This window comes from Hemitrygon akajei, chromosome 31 (assembly GCF_048418815.1).
Source record: "Hemitrygon akajei chromosome 31, sHemAka1.3, whole genome shotgun sequence".
NCBI lineage: Eukaryota > Metazoa > Chordata > Chondrichthyes > Myliobatiformes > Dasyatidae > Hemitrygon > Hemitrygon akajei.
This window is the reverse complement of record NC_133154.1, coordinates 17,696,302-17,711,049: the sequence shown is the minus strand read 5'-3', so window position 1 is coordinate 17,711,049 and position 14,748 is coordinate 17,696,302. Positions and strand designations below refer to the sequence as shown.

The window sequence follows — 14,748 nt, the reverse complement described above, 5'->3', positions numbered from 1 at the left end:
GCCAGGACTCTGAAAGCGGGAGCAGGGAAAGTGATGAAGGAAAATGCACACTGCCCAGAAGGGGGGTGACGCTCGTAGTGTGATCATATTGACTGGGAGGAGGGAGGGGGAAGAGGCTTGAGGGGCTAGGTAGCATGCTATTTTCTTGCAGGCACCCTGAATGGAGTCCCCATTCTCCACCACATAGGCTTCATCACTGTCTGCAGTCAACCTTACACCACAGCCATCACCGATGCTGCCTCAGCCCACTTGTGAAATTTGGTGATCAAACTGAAGTTACATCTTGCACATCTAACTGTGAGTGTCTGCCCATAGGCTTGGCTTGCCTCAAAGTTACTTTTCCTCAAGGTCTGGTGATCGTGGCAGAACTGACGTTCCTTGGGAAGACCAGATTGAGAAGGTTATTGGAGCGTAAGAAGGCCAACCACCAGGAGCTGGTAGAGCGGTGCCAGAGACAGGGGTGGAGGGCACGACGTGAGCCTATGGAGGTGGGATGTAAAGGTTTTGCTGGCTGCTCGCTGTGCTGAACCTACTCTCTCCTTGACGATACAGGGGACTGCAAAGGAAAGAGCCACCTGGACCATCGCAGAGGCTGTTGAGTGAGTCTCCAAATGGCTATGGGTCAAGAGGTGTGACCCTGTGGACCAATGCTTCTGGAATACAAGCCGGGGCCTGATCAACCCTGGCTGGGTCGCCTGGACGAGAGTGTCTGATGTTGAAGGACCCGGAGACACCCGATTACCACAGGTCACTGGTGATTCGTCCCAGCACTTCCCAAGATGTATCTCAGCATCAGTCATCATGGTCTGTACTGTTCTGTACTCTATATACCATCATTCCTGTGACTATAAGCCTGCGCGTGCACCCAGTCCAGTATCAGCTTAAGAATTCTCATTCCTTATGTCCAAATTTGACACGCACAACTTGCATTCCTTTCTCTCTAACCTCTTCCAGATCCAGAGCTCTGTAAGAATCGAGCAGTCCACACAGTCTGCTTCATTTTGATTTTCTCTGTCATCAGCAGCGTTGCTCTTCGCTGCCAATGCCCAATTATGAATTCTCTCCTCCTTTATCTCGAAAACTCACGGTCTCTGCGGTGTGAATTTCCTCCTTCTTTAGACACCATTGAGTATCAGGTGTCAATTCCACCCGTGGCTTGTGCCCAGCCTGCAGGACTAAGGGGAAGGTGCACAGTGAACGGCAGACCCCTAAACGGAGCTAATGCAGAGATGGGGTCCAAATCCAGGGGGCTGCACAGCTTGGTAGGGGGAACGGAAGGCATTTGGCATGGTTGTTTGTATTGGTCAAATTCAAGAGGCGGGAAGTTACGTTGCAGAACTCTGATTAGGCCGCAGTTAATTCTGAAGACCCTGTCAGGGGAAGGCTGTCAAGGCGTTGGAGAGGGTGGATTTTGCAGATGGTACAAAGGGAGGAGGAGGGGCTGGAAGTGTTGAGGAAGGAGGGAATCTGCAGAAGGGCTTAGCGAGATTAGAATGGGCAAAGAAGTGGTGCATCAGAATCAGGTTGAATATCGCTGGCATTTGTCCTGATTTTCTTCATTTTGCAGCAGCAGTACATTGCAATACATATAGTTCTGTGCAAAAGTCTCAGGCACGTACTGTATACATAGCTGCGGTAACTACAAATTTTGCACAGTACTGCAGTAATTTTATGTATTGTACTGTGCTGCTGCAAAAAAAAAACAAATTTCATGACATACCTGAGTGATGATAAACCTGATTCTGATACTGGTCTCTATTGTGGACAGAGTGGGAAAGGGCACAGGGAGAGGGGAATCATGGTTGGGAAAGGGGGAAGGGAGAGAGGAGGGATCAGGAAGCATCAGAGAGGCATCCTGTAATGATCAATAAACCAGTTGTTTGGAATCAAATGACCTTGCCTGGTGTCTCAGGGCTGGGTGTGTCTCCCGCCCCCCCCCCACCCCCCGTGCTACTCACCAACAAACTCCCCCCCCGCCCGGGCACTCCTTTACTAGCTCCAGTCCTACACCTCTCCAGCGGCATTTCACCCTCGCCATTCCCAACATCGTCTGCTCCTGCCAGATTTACAAGCTCGCTCTCCGCTCTACATTGATGTATACTGTACAGTGCAAAAGTCCTAGGCACCTTAGCTAATGTATGTGCCTAAGGCTTTTGCACAGTACTGTAGTCATTTTTAAAAACTATAAATTACAATAAATTTTGGCGTGTGGCCAATTAGGGCCTCGGTCTAGTGATCTGAAGGTCACGGGTTCGAGCCTCAGCTGAGGCAACGCGTTGTGTCCTTGAGCAAGGCACTGAACCACACGTTGCTCTGCGACGACACCGGTGCCAAGCTGTATGGGTCCTAATGCCCTTCCCTTGGACAACATCGGTGGCGTGGAGAGGGGAAGGCCTGCAGCTTGGGCAACTGCCGGTCTCCCATACAACCCTGTCCAGGGCTGCGCCCTGGAAACCTTCCAAGGTGCAAATCCATGGTCTATCGAGACTAACGTTTGCCTATCTATATATGTAAAAATTACAATAAGAAATATATATTTAAAAAAATTAAGTAAGTAGCGCAAGAGGAGAGCAAAAAAAAAGAGAAAATGGGACTACGTTCCCATGACTGTAACTGTGGGTTTCAGCTGAAGTAGTCCTAACTGGGAACTGAGCTGCATGCAAAGAGTCTAAGATAGAATATAGCATAGGGAAGTGCACAGTCATGCACTTTGGTAGAGGAATAAAGGCATAGGCTATTTTCTAAATGGGGAGAAAATTCAGAAATCGGTGCAGGATTCCCTGGAGGTTAGCTTGCAGGTTGAGTCGGTGGTGAGGAAGGCAAACACAATGTTAACATTCATTTAGAGACGGCTAGGATATAAGGATGTGATCCTGAAGGTCATACTGCATTTGGAGAACCGTGAGCATCTTTGGGACTTGTACCAGAGGAAGGATGCGCTGGCGCTGGAGAAGGACAAGAGCAGGTTCACAGGAATGATTCTGGGAATGAAAGGTTTGAAGTATGAGGAGCATTTGATGGCTCTGGGTCTGGAGTTTAGAAGAATGAGGGGGGTCTCTTTGAAACTTTTTGACTATTGAAAGGCCTAGATAGAGTGGATGTGGAGAGGATGTTTTCTGTGGCGGGAGAGTCTAGGACCACAGGGTTTAGAAGGGTAGAGAGGAGGAATTTCTTCAGCCAGAGGGAGGTCACGGAACTCATTGCCACAGACGGCTGTGGAGGCCAGACGTTGGATAGATCTAAAGCAGAGCTTGATAGGTTCTTGATTAGTCAGGGTGTCAAAGTTTATGGGGAGAAGGCAGGAGAATGGGATTGAGAGGGGTAATAAATCAGCCATGATGGAATGCTAGAGCAGACTCAATGGGCTGAATGGCCTAATTCTGTTCCCGTGTCTTATGGTCTTATTAGAGGGCATGTGGTCTATGGAGGGCTTGTACAAGCTCAGGTCATTTTCTGTGAAGCAGCTGAAGCTGAGGGGAGACTAATAGAAGGTTATAGAATTATAAGAGGCATTAATAAACAGTTTTTTCTCTCAGGATCAAAATGTCTATCACTTGTGGGGGTTCATTTAAGGGGATGGGGAAGGTTCAAAGGAGATGCCTGGAGCACAGAATGGTGGATGCCTATTCTCCGCTGGTAGTGGGGGGGAGGGGACGCAGATATAATTGAAATGTTTAAGGGGTACATAAATATGCAGGAATGGAGAGATTAGTCTAATTAGGCATCATTAGCTTAACTTGGCCCAAAACCGAGGGCTAAAGGGCTTGTTCCTGTTCTGTGTTCTACCACCCAGCAGCCAAAAGTAAAAAAAATCTCAACAGTGGTAAACTCAGGAATAAGATGCATAGTTTTTTTTAACAAAAATCTGTAACAACATGAAACGATGACTGGAACATGCAGGGAGGCTGAGGAAAGAAGGGGAACTCACATTTCACTTCGCAGTAAAATTGATTGCATTATGAAGTACTTATTAGAAAGATTGGCAATGCAAATACAGACAAAACTTGCATCTCATTAAAGCTCATTAACACCATTTTAGGGTTTTAGTGATGAAAATGGTTTGTAAAGACTTGAACTCTGTGTTAGGGCTTGCACTGGAACTGTTGCAACACTGACAGCGGCCTCTCGGTCCACTGAAACTTCACAGTATTCCAGTAGGCAGGCGTTCCCGACCATTTTTATTAACTGAAGGGTTTATGTACCCCAGCTTGGGAACCCCTGTGGTAGAGCAATCTCATCTTTCCACAGAGTTCTGTCAATTATTCCCTTGAAGACCTATCCAATTCCCTGTGAAAGTTCCAATCGTCAGATCGACTACTTTTTTATGAACTCCTTCCCACGCCTTCTGGCACATCGAGCAGCAGGCCTTGGCGTTTCTGCAGCATTTTGTCTGGTTTTTACGAGGCTGAGTTGCTAGCTCAACTCAGCACGGATGGAAGGTGTGCACGGGGGCGGTCGGATTCGAACCCAGGACCACTGGCCTCGAAGTCTGGTGTGGACGCCACTGCGCCACCGGCCCGCTGTATCAACCGTAGGAATTATAAAAAACGCTGAATGGTCTCGGCCCCAAGCTTTGACCGCTTATAGATGATGCCTGACCTGCTGCGTTGCTCTGGATTTCCAGCATCAGCGCAACCTCCTGTGCTGAAGCTTTTCCTTCCACTTTGAACACAGGCAGAGATGCTGGAAACCTCGAGCAACACGCACAAAGCGCTGGAGGAGCTCGGCAGGTCAGGCAGCATCCGTGGAGGGGAATAAACAGTCAGTGTTTTAGTCTGAGACTCTTTATCAGAACCGGGAAGGAAAGGGGGGAAGATGCCAGAATAAGGTGGGAGGAGGGGGAAGCTGGCAGGTGATAGGTGAGCCCAGGTGAGGCGAAGATGGGTGGGTAGGGAGCGGGGGCGGGGGGGATGAAGTAAGATGCTGAGAGGTGATAGGGCAGAAGAGGGGAAGAGAAAGGGTGAGAAGGGAACCAGAATGGGAAATGGAGAAAGAGAGAGAGAGGTGGGGGAGAAACTACCACAAGTTAGAGATATCGATGTTCGTGCCATCAGGTTGGAGGCTACCCAGATGGAATATGAGGTGTGGCTCCTCCACCCTGAGGGTGGCCTCATAGACGTTTCTTTAGCCATACATTAATCTGCCTGCCCTTCTTCCTTCTGCTCTGGCTGGTTGGAGGCAGCAGGAGAAATGCAGAGCTTTGATGCGTTTTGAGATCCTAACTTTTACCTTCCGGCCAACCCCAGAAGCTTCAACTGTAGTATTCTTAACCCTTGGACCCACTCTCCCTCCCCTCCAGACCATCCGGCATCCTCTCTGCCCCTTATCCCGCAACCAGGGCAACAACCTGGCCGGCGAGGTGTCACTGCAACACCCTTTTACCCCTGACTGTGCAGTCTCCTATGCCCAGTGCATGTCTAACGTTCTCAGTTACCACCAGCCCTCCTCCTGCCCATGTACCCACTACCCCCCCACACACAATACCCCCCCCCCACTTCCCCAGGATGTTTTCACTCCCACCACTTCCTCCTCCTGCCCTTTCAGGTGATCACCACTTATTAACCCCAGCCCACCAAGGGTGTGGGGTGGCCATCCCTCGGAATATTCAGCCCCGAAAGACTCTCAGCTTCCACTAAGCTCTGCAGCGATCAGATCCCTCACCCGAGCTCAGAAATCCTGACCTTGATCAGAAGGTACTTCCTATACCAGTGGACTCCCGAGCATGAGAATTTGTGAAGTTCTCGCACATTGCGGGAACCGCAAAAAAAAACAGGTTCTCATCTGTTCCACCAAGGAGGAGAAAAAAAGACTAACACCTTTTGCTAACACTTACTGAGTTGTTAGCATGATTGAATTAACCCTGTCTTTTATAAAATAAAAACTCAATATATCTCAAATAACCACATATGCCTCAAATCACCATAAATGGGCCATACCTCATGTAACCACATACATCTCAAATCACCACCAATGGCCTGGATCTCAAATAACCACATGTATCTCAAATGACTATCAATGGGCCATATCTTAAGTAATGGCGAGTCGGAATTCAGGGAGGAGATAGAGAGCCTACTGACATGGCACATGACAACCATCTTTTCCTCAATGTCAGCAACACAAAAGAGACAGTCATTGACCTCAGGAAGGGAGGGCAGGGGTGCTGTGCACCTGCTCCTGTCTCCATCAACAGTGCTGACGTCGAGAGGATTGAGAGCTTTAAGTTCCTAGGACGTGAACATCAGCAGTAGCCTGTCCTGGACCAATCTTGTAGATGTCACAGTTAAGAAAGCGCAGCAGTGCTTCTACCCCAGGGGTTCCCAACCATTTATACACTATGGACCCTTACCATTAACCGAGAGAGGTCCATGAACCTCAGGTTGGGAAGCCCTGATGTACTTCCTCAGGAAGCTAAAGGAATCCGACATGTCCTCTTTGACCCTCATCGTTGTTGAATAGATGCGCCACAGAAAGCATCGCATCCAGATGGATCACAGCTCGGTACGGCAGCTGCTCTGCCCTCGACTACAAGAAACCGCAGGGAATTGCGGATACAGCTCAACACATCGTGGAAACCACCCTGGACTTGGTCTAAACCTGACCAGCTCAGTAAAGCATCCAAAAATATCAAAAACCCCACCCACCTCAGATATTCTCCCACTGTCTGGCAGAAGATACAGAATTCTGAGAGTCCAGGGTCAAGTATAACTCCTTATCCCACTGTAAAAAGACTATTGAACAGTCTCCTACTACAATGAGATGGAACTCACTCTCTGCCTTGTCACGACCTTGCACCTTAATGTCTACCTGCACTGCACTTTCACCATAACTGTTCTCATCGTTCTTACTGGACAGGGGCAGACCTGTTATTATTCTACCTTGTAGTACCTCACTGCACTGTGCCGCTCTGTCTAAATGGTGTGCAAGACAAGTTTTTTCACTGTTAGTTGGTATGCGTGACAATATTAAACCAATTCACCCATCTTGGTCAGGCTGCATCTGTGGAAGACGAGCGAAGGTAGTACTTCATGTTTACTCACATCCTTTACCACTCTGTTCCACTTGTTCACAGCAATAGTCACCACATATTCATTTTCTTGTGGGCATACTCAATAAATCCAGGTGGCCTCCTCCTGCTCCTATTTAACAACGCACACAAAATGCTGGAGGAACTCAGCAGGCCAGGCAGCATCTTTGGAAAAAAAGTACAGTCGACATTTTGGGCTGAAACCCTTCGGCAGGACCTTTTTCCATAGATGCTGCCTGGCCGGCTGAGTCCCTCCATCGTTCTATGTGCTTTGCTCAGATTTCCAGCATCTGCAGATCTTCTCTTGTCCGTGCTCCCATTTCTCATGTTCTATGCCAACACCTCCCCTACTCCCCTGAGGACTGTGAGCTCCTGAGATCTCGAGAGCTTCGCTCCTGGTTGGATCACCCACGGTGGTGAGGTCAAGAGGGGATTCCAGACAAAGAGTGATCCAAGCAAGACCTCGGTGGTGGAGCTGGCAGAAGGTGATGGGTCCCCAGTCATCTTGTATTCCATGCCACGGAACCCTGACCCCCGAGCTGCCAGGGACTGCAAGGTGGCTGTCTACCAGCTTCCCCATGTTAAACAAAGTTATGCACAAGCCACTCTCCATTAAGAGAATAACCTCTTAGACCAGGGGTTCCCAACCTTTTTTACGTCATGAACCCTAACCATTAACCAAGGGGTGTGTGGACCCCAGTTTGGGAACCCCTGCCTTAGACCAACATCATACTCAGCACAAGTCCACACCCTACCACTGATAAATAATGCCCATAATGATTTTATACATTACACCTCTATAAAGATAATCTCTGTCTCCTTCACCAAATTCTAACGCAGGTTTGACATCTGTGCCCTTAAAGCTACACTGCGTTCACCATGGGCTAAAGTGCTGTCTAGATTACACTGGAGGAGGCTTCTAAACTGCGTGCTGTCTGGAGGGGTCAGAAACGATCTACAACCACTGGATTTCCGCAGTTAACGGTGTGTGTCCATGCTACGTAAGTGAGGCCACCTTTACGGTTAGCTGATGGAAATCAACTCTGTGTGTGTCTCCCTCCACGGACGCTGCCCGACGTGCTAAGTGTTTTCAGTGTTTTCGGTCCCTACTTCAGATTTCCAGCATCTGCTGTATTTTTGCTTGGTGTAATAATTCTGCCCAGCATTTTTAACTTGCCGGCTATTGATTTTAAACGAGCTTGCGCCTGAGTGGACAGAGGCGAACAACTGTTGAGCACCCATGTGCTAACCTCAGAAACAGTTAAGTTTTCCGTCGCCTTGAGTAAATGGGTCAGTAAATGGCAGATGCCGTACAGCGTGGCTGGATATTCACTAATTAATTTGGGAATGGTGAGTCAGAAGGGGGTGGGGAAGGAGAGGCGTGGGGGGGGGGGGGGGTGTTAGAACAGAACCCCCCCACCAAAGCGCGGGTCAAGAAGGTGGGTGACGGGCTTTGCGGCATCCGGCCACTGCATCACCGTCGGTCACCGCAGACAATGACAACAGCGGGACGGTAGCGGTCTCGTAACGACACCATTCCGGCAGCGGGAACTTGGGTCTGAGGGAAGTTGCATTATTTCCCTCCAAAAGGGGGGGGGGGGGGGGGGAGGGAGACTTCGCGTTTGACGGAAGAACATCAAAGGGCCGCGACAAGCTGAAGGAAATTATAGTTTTCGGTTAATTGTTCCAAATTCCGCTAACATCGAGGAATCACAACGCTTTTCACTATTGCTAGAAAAAAAAATGCAAATGGACAGACAAATCATTCTAAAATATTTCCTGACATTACACGTTAATTCACAGCCTTCCAAAATACTGGTTTAACATCCAGGAACAGATCTTTTCTTTTTTATCAATATAGTATCCAAAATCCAACCATCCGAGAGTCAGAACACTAAAAATAATCTAATATGAATCTTAATCATCCAAATTAAATCTTTAAATTCGGAATCTGCCGGCTCCTTAGCCACATTGTAATCGTTGACATTATACAATAGCGATGCGTGAGGCGATTATCTCCCGGAAAACGTCCTGCCTTTCCCCCTGACATCGTTCCCACATCCCGGGTCGCTGAGGCATCCTCTCCTACACCAGGTGAATGCGGCAGTCACAGTACCATCTGGGCGAACCCCGGCGCCGGCTGGCTTTCACCGGCAATGATACCTGGGCAGGGCCGGCGCTGCTCGCACCGTTCGCCCGTGTCACCTTGCGCCTTGGTGCCCTTGCTAGAGCTGGCGGACAGCGCTGGAACATCGGCCAGAGCGGAGCTTTCTGACAACGCACAACCTTGTTTTCGGAGGCGGGTGCTCGGGGACAGGGAACGGGATTTCGAGCGATTTCTGCAAATATTTCAAAGTTACCTGTTCGCGATGGCAAGGGCCAGATTCTGGGCAAAACGGAGCAGCCCTCGGAGAGGAGATCAGGTGTCCGGGGGGATGAGAGGGATTCGGGGAACGAGTGCTTTACAGTTGGGGCGGCTGCTTCAGACGAACGTGTCTCCAGGTGGAAGAGGTCACTGCGGCGGGACGGTGCTCAGCGAGCCCGCACCATGTCGCTCCGGACCTGCTCCTGGGGGAGCGAGGCTGGCAGAGTGCCGCGCTCGCTCCCACGAATGCGGTCCCTCTTTCCCTCCCACCTTCCCATGAAACCCAGTTTAAATAGACGCGCCCTCTCCCTCAGCACTGACCCTCAAGCTCCCAGTCCACGCAAGCGGCTGGGAACTGGGAGGAGACACACACGTATACACACACACACACACACACACACACACACACACGTATACACACACACACACACACACACACACACACACGTATACACACACACACACACACACACACACACACACACACACACACACACACACATACACACACACACACACATACACACACACACGTACACACACATACACACACACACACATACACACACACACACATACACACACACACACACACACACATACACACACACACGTACACACACATACACACACACACACGTATACACACACACACACATACACACACACACACATACACACACACACACACTCACCCCTGTCACAACAAAGACGGTCGGCGAACAATTGCTGCCTTTATATAGCACTCGAACTCAATGCGTGTGTGTGTGTGTGTGAGTGTGTGTGTGTGTGTGTGTGTATGTGTGTTGAGGGGAGGGGGAGAGTCCCAGGACTAGAAGACTAGAAGCCGAGCATACCTGACGGCCGGGCTAGAGGGCAAGAGGAAGAGAGGCAACAGAATTTGGTCAAAGGGGTGGGAGAGCAGGGGGAAAGGGCGAGGTAGAGGCGTGGCCACAACTGGAGACGGGGGCCAGACAGAATGGAAATGTTTCAAGAGGTTTTTTTTACAACCATGAGGGGTAATGACAAGGCGGTCACAGTCCTTCTCTCTCTCTCTGTCTCTCCCTCTCTCTCTCTTTCTCTCTCTCATTCTCACTGTCGCTGTCTCTTTATCGCTCTCACTTTCTCACCCTCTCACACTTTCTCACCCTCTCTCTCACCGACTCTCTCTAACATTCTCACTCTCTCACACACACACTCACATTCTCTGAGACACTCACACACTCTCACTAGCTCACAATCTCACACATTCTCTCTCTCTTTCTCACTAACACACTCATACTCTCTCTCTCACACACACTCTCATTCTCACTCACGGGCTCCCTTGTCAAACCCAGCAATCGGGGCTGGGCTGTTATTGTTAGATGTACTGAGAAGCAATCAAAAGCATTTGAGTGTCATCCACAGATAATGTCCTCTCTCTCTCTCTCTCTCTCTCTCTCTCTCTCTCTCTCTCTCTCTCTCTCACACACACACACACACACACACACACTCACTCACTCACACACACACACACACACACACACACACACACACACACACACACACACACACACACACACACAGAAATAGTACAATGAAAGAAAACCAGAACTACCTGCTGCCGGGTAAAATGGGCGGAAGTGGGGTCATTAAACATTGCCCCAGGTTAAAAATCATTCATGCTAATGAGGCAAGAAGCCCACCCATTTCAGCAGGAAGGCTTGGGGGAAAGTCATTTCCTAATACTGCATTTACTCACAAGATGCTGGAGGAACTCAGCAAGTCAGGCAACATCCATGGAACGGAATTGCAGGCTGAGACCCTTCCTCAAGGACCTGTAATGGGAATATGAGGTTGTCAAGATGTTTCAAGTGGGTACAACCAAGCAGAGTTAGTCAACGAGTTCAAGAGCTGTAGGGTAATGTTACGGTATACAAGACCTTAGTTAGACCCCACTTGGAGTATCGTGTTCATTTCAGGTCACCTTACTACAAGGAAGGATATGGGTACTATAGAGAGAGTGCAGAGGAGATTTACAAGGATGTCACCTGGATTGGGGAGCATGCCTTATGAGAATAGGTTGAGTGAACTTGGCCTTTTTTCCTTGGAGTGACAGAGGATGAGAGGTGACCTGATAGAGGTGTATAAGATGATGAGGGGCATTGATCATGTGGATAACCAGAGGCTTTTTCCCAGGGCTGAAATGGCTAACATGAGGGGGCATAGTATTAAGGGGATGTCAGAGGTAGGTTTTTCACACAGAGAGTGGTGGGTGTGTGGAATGATCTGCCGGTGATGGTGGTGGAGGCAGATACGATAGGGTATTTTAAGGGCCTCTTAGATGGGTACATGGAGCTTAGAAAAATAGAGGGCTATGCATCAGGGAAATTCTAGGCAGCTTCTAGACTAGGTTACATGGTCGGCACAACATTGTGGGCCGAAGGGCCTGTAATGTGCTGTAGGTTTTCTATGTTCTGTGTTAATGAAGATGGGAAATATATGAGGTTATCCACTTGGTTGGAAACAGAAGTGTGGAGAATGTTTTTTAACAAATTGGACCTATCAAGTGACCATGTATTCCATTTACTGGAAACCAGCGTGCAGGGAAGGCAAATGGTCTTGTGAACATGGGAAAGCCTGTAGATGCTGGAAATCCAAATAACACACACAAAATGCTGGAGGACCTTGGCAGGTCAGGGCAGCATCTATGGAAACGAATAAACTGTCAACGGCTTGGGCCGAGAGCCTTCCTCAGGACTGGAAAGGAAGGTGGAATAAAACAGTAGGGAGAGGGGAAAGCAGATAGCTAGGAGGTGAGAGGAAGGGATCTGATAGACAAGGAGAGGGGACCATAGGAGAAAGGAAAGGAGGGGCACCAGGAGGGGTGATAGGCAGGTGGGAAGAGGTAAGAGGCCAGAGCGGGGGATAGAAGAAGAGGGGAGGGGGAGGTAATTTTTTTTTACCTGAAGGAGAAAGTGATATTCATGCCATCAGGTTGGAGGCTACCCAGACAGAATATGAGGAGTTGCTCCTCCACCCTGAGAGTGGCCTCATTGTGACACAAGAGGAGGTCAAGGACCGACATGTTGGAACGGGAATGGAGATGGGAATTAAAATGTTGGCCCCTGTTCCGCTTTAGATGGGTCCAGCAGAGGTGCTCAATGAAGTGGTCCCCAAATTCCTGACAGCTCTGTGGCCAGTTTCATGAAGTAATCTAGATTGAAGAGGAAAGGTTTCTCGCTACAATCACGCGGGGCCGTGGTTTCATGTCATCAGCAGATCATAAAACTGTTCTGCATCACCACACCCCGCCTGCTGCTATCTGTGGCAGTGGTCCAAGGACTGTACAGCCGGTCCACCTACCACTGGCCTAAATATGTTCTAACTTTTCAGTCCATTCTGTGATGGCCACTCTTACCCATTGGGCTTCAATATGGCTCAAGGTTCAAAGTAAGAATTATTCTCAGAGTACATATACGTCACCAAATACAACCTTGAGATTCTTCTACTGTGGGCATACTTAGCAAACCTATCAAACAGTAACTGTAAGCAATGGACAATAAACTGTGCAAGTACAGATATAAATAACAGTAGTAACTGTTCTTGAACCTGGTGGTGTGGGCCCTGAGGTACTTGCACATTCTACCTGACGGCAGCGGCCTGGGTGGTGAGGATCTCCGATGATGGTCGCTGCTTTCCTATGGCAACGTTTCACGTAGATATGCTCAATGGTTGGGAGAGTTTTACCGGTGATGCACTGGGCTGAATCCACTACCTTCTGTAGGACTTTCTGCTCAAAACCATTGGTGTTCCCATACCAATGTAGCCAGTCAGTATAGACTCGTTAACAGACTCGCTATGTTAGTACTGTACTAAAGGCCTTTGGTAGACCTCCTTTCCTGACACAACCCGTGCTTCCTTCATCTAGTTGCTCGGTCACCACTTCAAAAATTCAAATGAGTGAGTTGGAACCCATGTCCATTCATCTCTTTGTGCCTGTTCATATTCTCCTAGATTAAGGGCTTTAAGGGGTTCTCTATCGCTGGTGTTAAGTTCATTTCTAACAACTGTCAGTACAGTATTCTCTCTTACCGATATAATCCACACTCAGAGGCCACTTTATGAAGTACACCTGCTTGTTAATGTGAATATCTAATCAGCCAATCATGTGGCAGCAGATTAATGCACAAAAGCATGCAGACACTGTCAAGAGGTTCAGCTGTTGTTCAGAATGGGGAAGAAATGTGATCTATGTGACTTTGACCGTGGAATGATTGTCGGTGCCAGACGGGGTGGTTTGAGTATCTCAGAAACTGCTGATCTCCTGGAATTTTCACATACGAGTTGCTAGAGTTTGCAGAGAATGTGAGAAACAAAAAAAAAGCAAAATCCAGTGAGAGGTAGTTCTGTGGGAAAAATCTCCTTGTTAATGAGAGAGGTCAGAGAAGATTGGCCAGTCTGATTCAGATTGACAGGAGGGTGCCAGTAACTGGCTGAACATTTTGTGATTGCCCTAAGAATTAAGTAGGTCTGTGGTTGACCCTATGTTAAACTCTGGCCCGGGAAAGTGATCAGGATCCGTGGTTACGTACGTCACAGGGGTTAAGCGATTTAAAGAGATCGCCGGCTTGTGTTCTGTGCCGGGTGCATATCCGCAGCCCGGATGAATTGTTGACTTGGGTTTTAAGCGCTGTTAAATCAGTAGGAAAAGTTACGGATAATTTGACCAAACGCAGGTGAAAGAAGTAGCGTTAATTCAGACTAGCACGGACTTAACGGGAGTGGATCTGCCTGGTACCATTGGGGTCCCGGGAGAGGCAGGGCCATGGGTCGTCCGTTCTTTCCAAGGAAGGGGGAGTGCAGGCGAGAGTGCCGGATTGGAAGCCGAGTTTCCCGTAGCTGACGGCGGAGACTGTTAGAGACAAGTGGCTCTCGTGTCTGCGGAGCGCAGGGAAAGGAATGGTCGGATAGGTCCCCCAGCGAGGGGTGAAAATTCTGAGCTGGTATCGGCCCTTACACCTTCCGGGGACCCGCTACACCTTCCATATCAGACCACTCCTTATCCCCGGCGGATAAATGGCAAAAGTTATGGTAGGCTGAGGATGTTCCCGCGAGTGAAGCCCCCACCCGGGGAAGGAGGAATATGAGACGGGTGGAGCAGGCCTCTCAGATGCTGGATGAGCGGCAGTGCTCTGCTAATGTGAAAAGACAGCGACCGGTAGAGAGTGTAAAAGGTCCTGAAAGGCAGAGATCCCCTTGGCCACTTCCGGGGGCTACATCCCAGCGCTAGGAAACGGTTTTTTTTTACACGACAAGAAGCCCAGTGGAGCTTATGACGGGTTTAGGGGCATATATCGGGGGGGGGGGGCGGGAGTCT

General features: G+C 49.1%; 1 protein-coding gene across 2 annotated transcripts in view; it reads right to left on the bottom strand.

The window, feature by feature from the left end:
- Positions 1-9,735, bottom strand: part of LOC140719403 (GTP-binding protein Rhes-like) — a 49,355-nt gene extending 39,620 nt beyond the window's left edge. Inside the window, exon 1 of one of the 2 annotated variants that reach the window (XM_073034034.1) lies at positions 9,385-9,735. The gene's annotated coding sequence lies outside the window, so the exon portion shown is untranslated. The remainder of the gene's footprint in view (positions 1-9,384) is intronic. The other variant, XM_073034033.1, reaches the window with a different exon arrangement.
- Between the last annotated feature and the right edge of the window lie 5,013 nt (positions 9,736-14,748).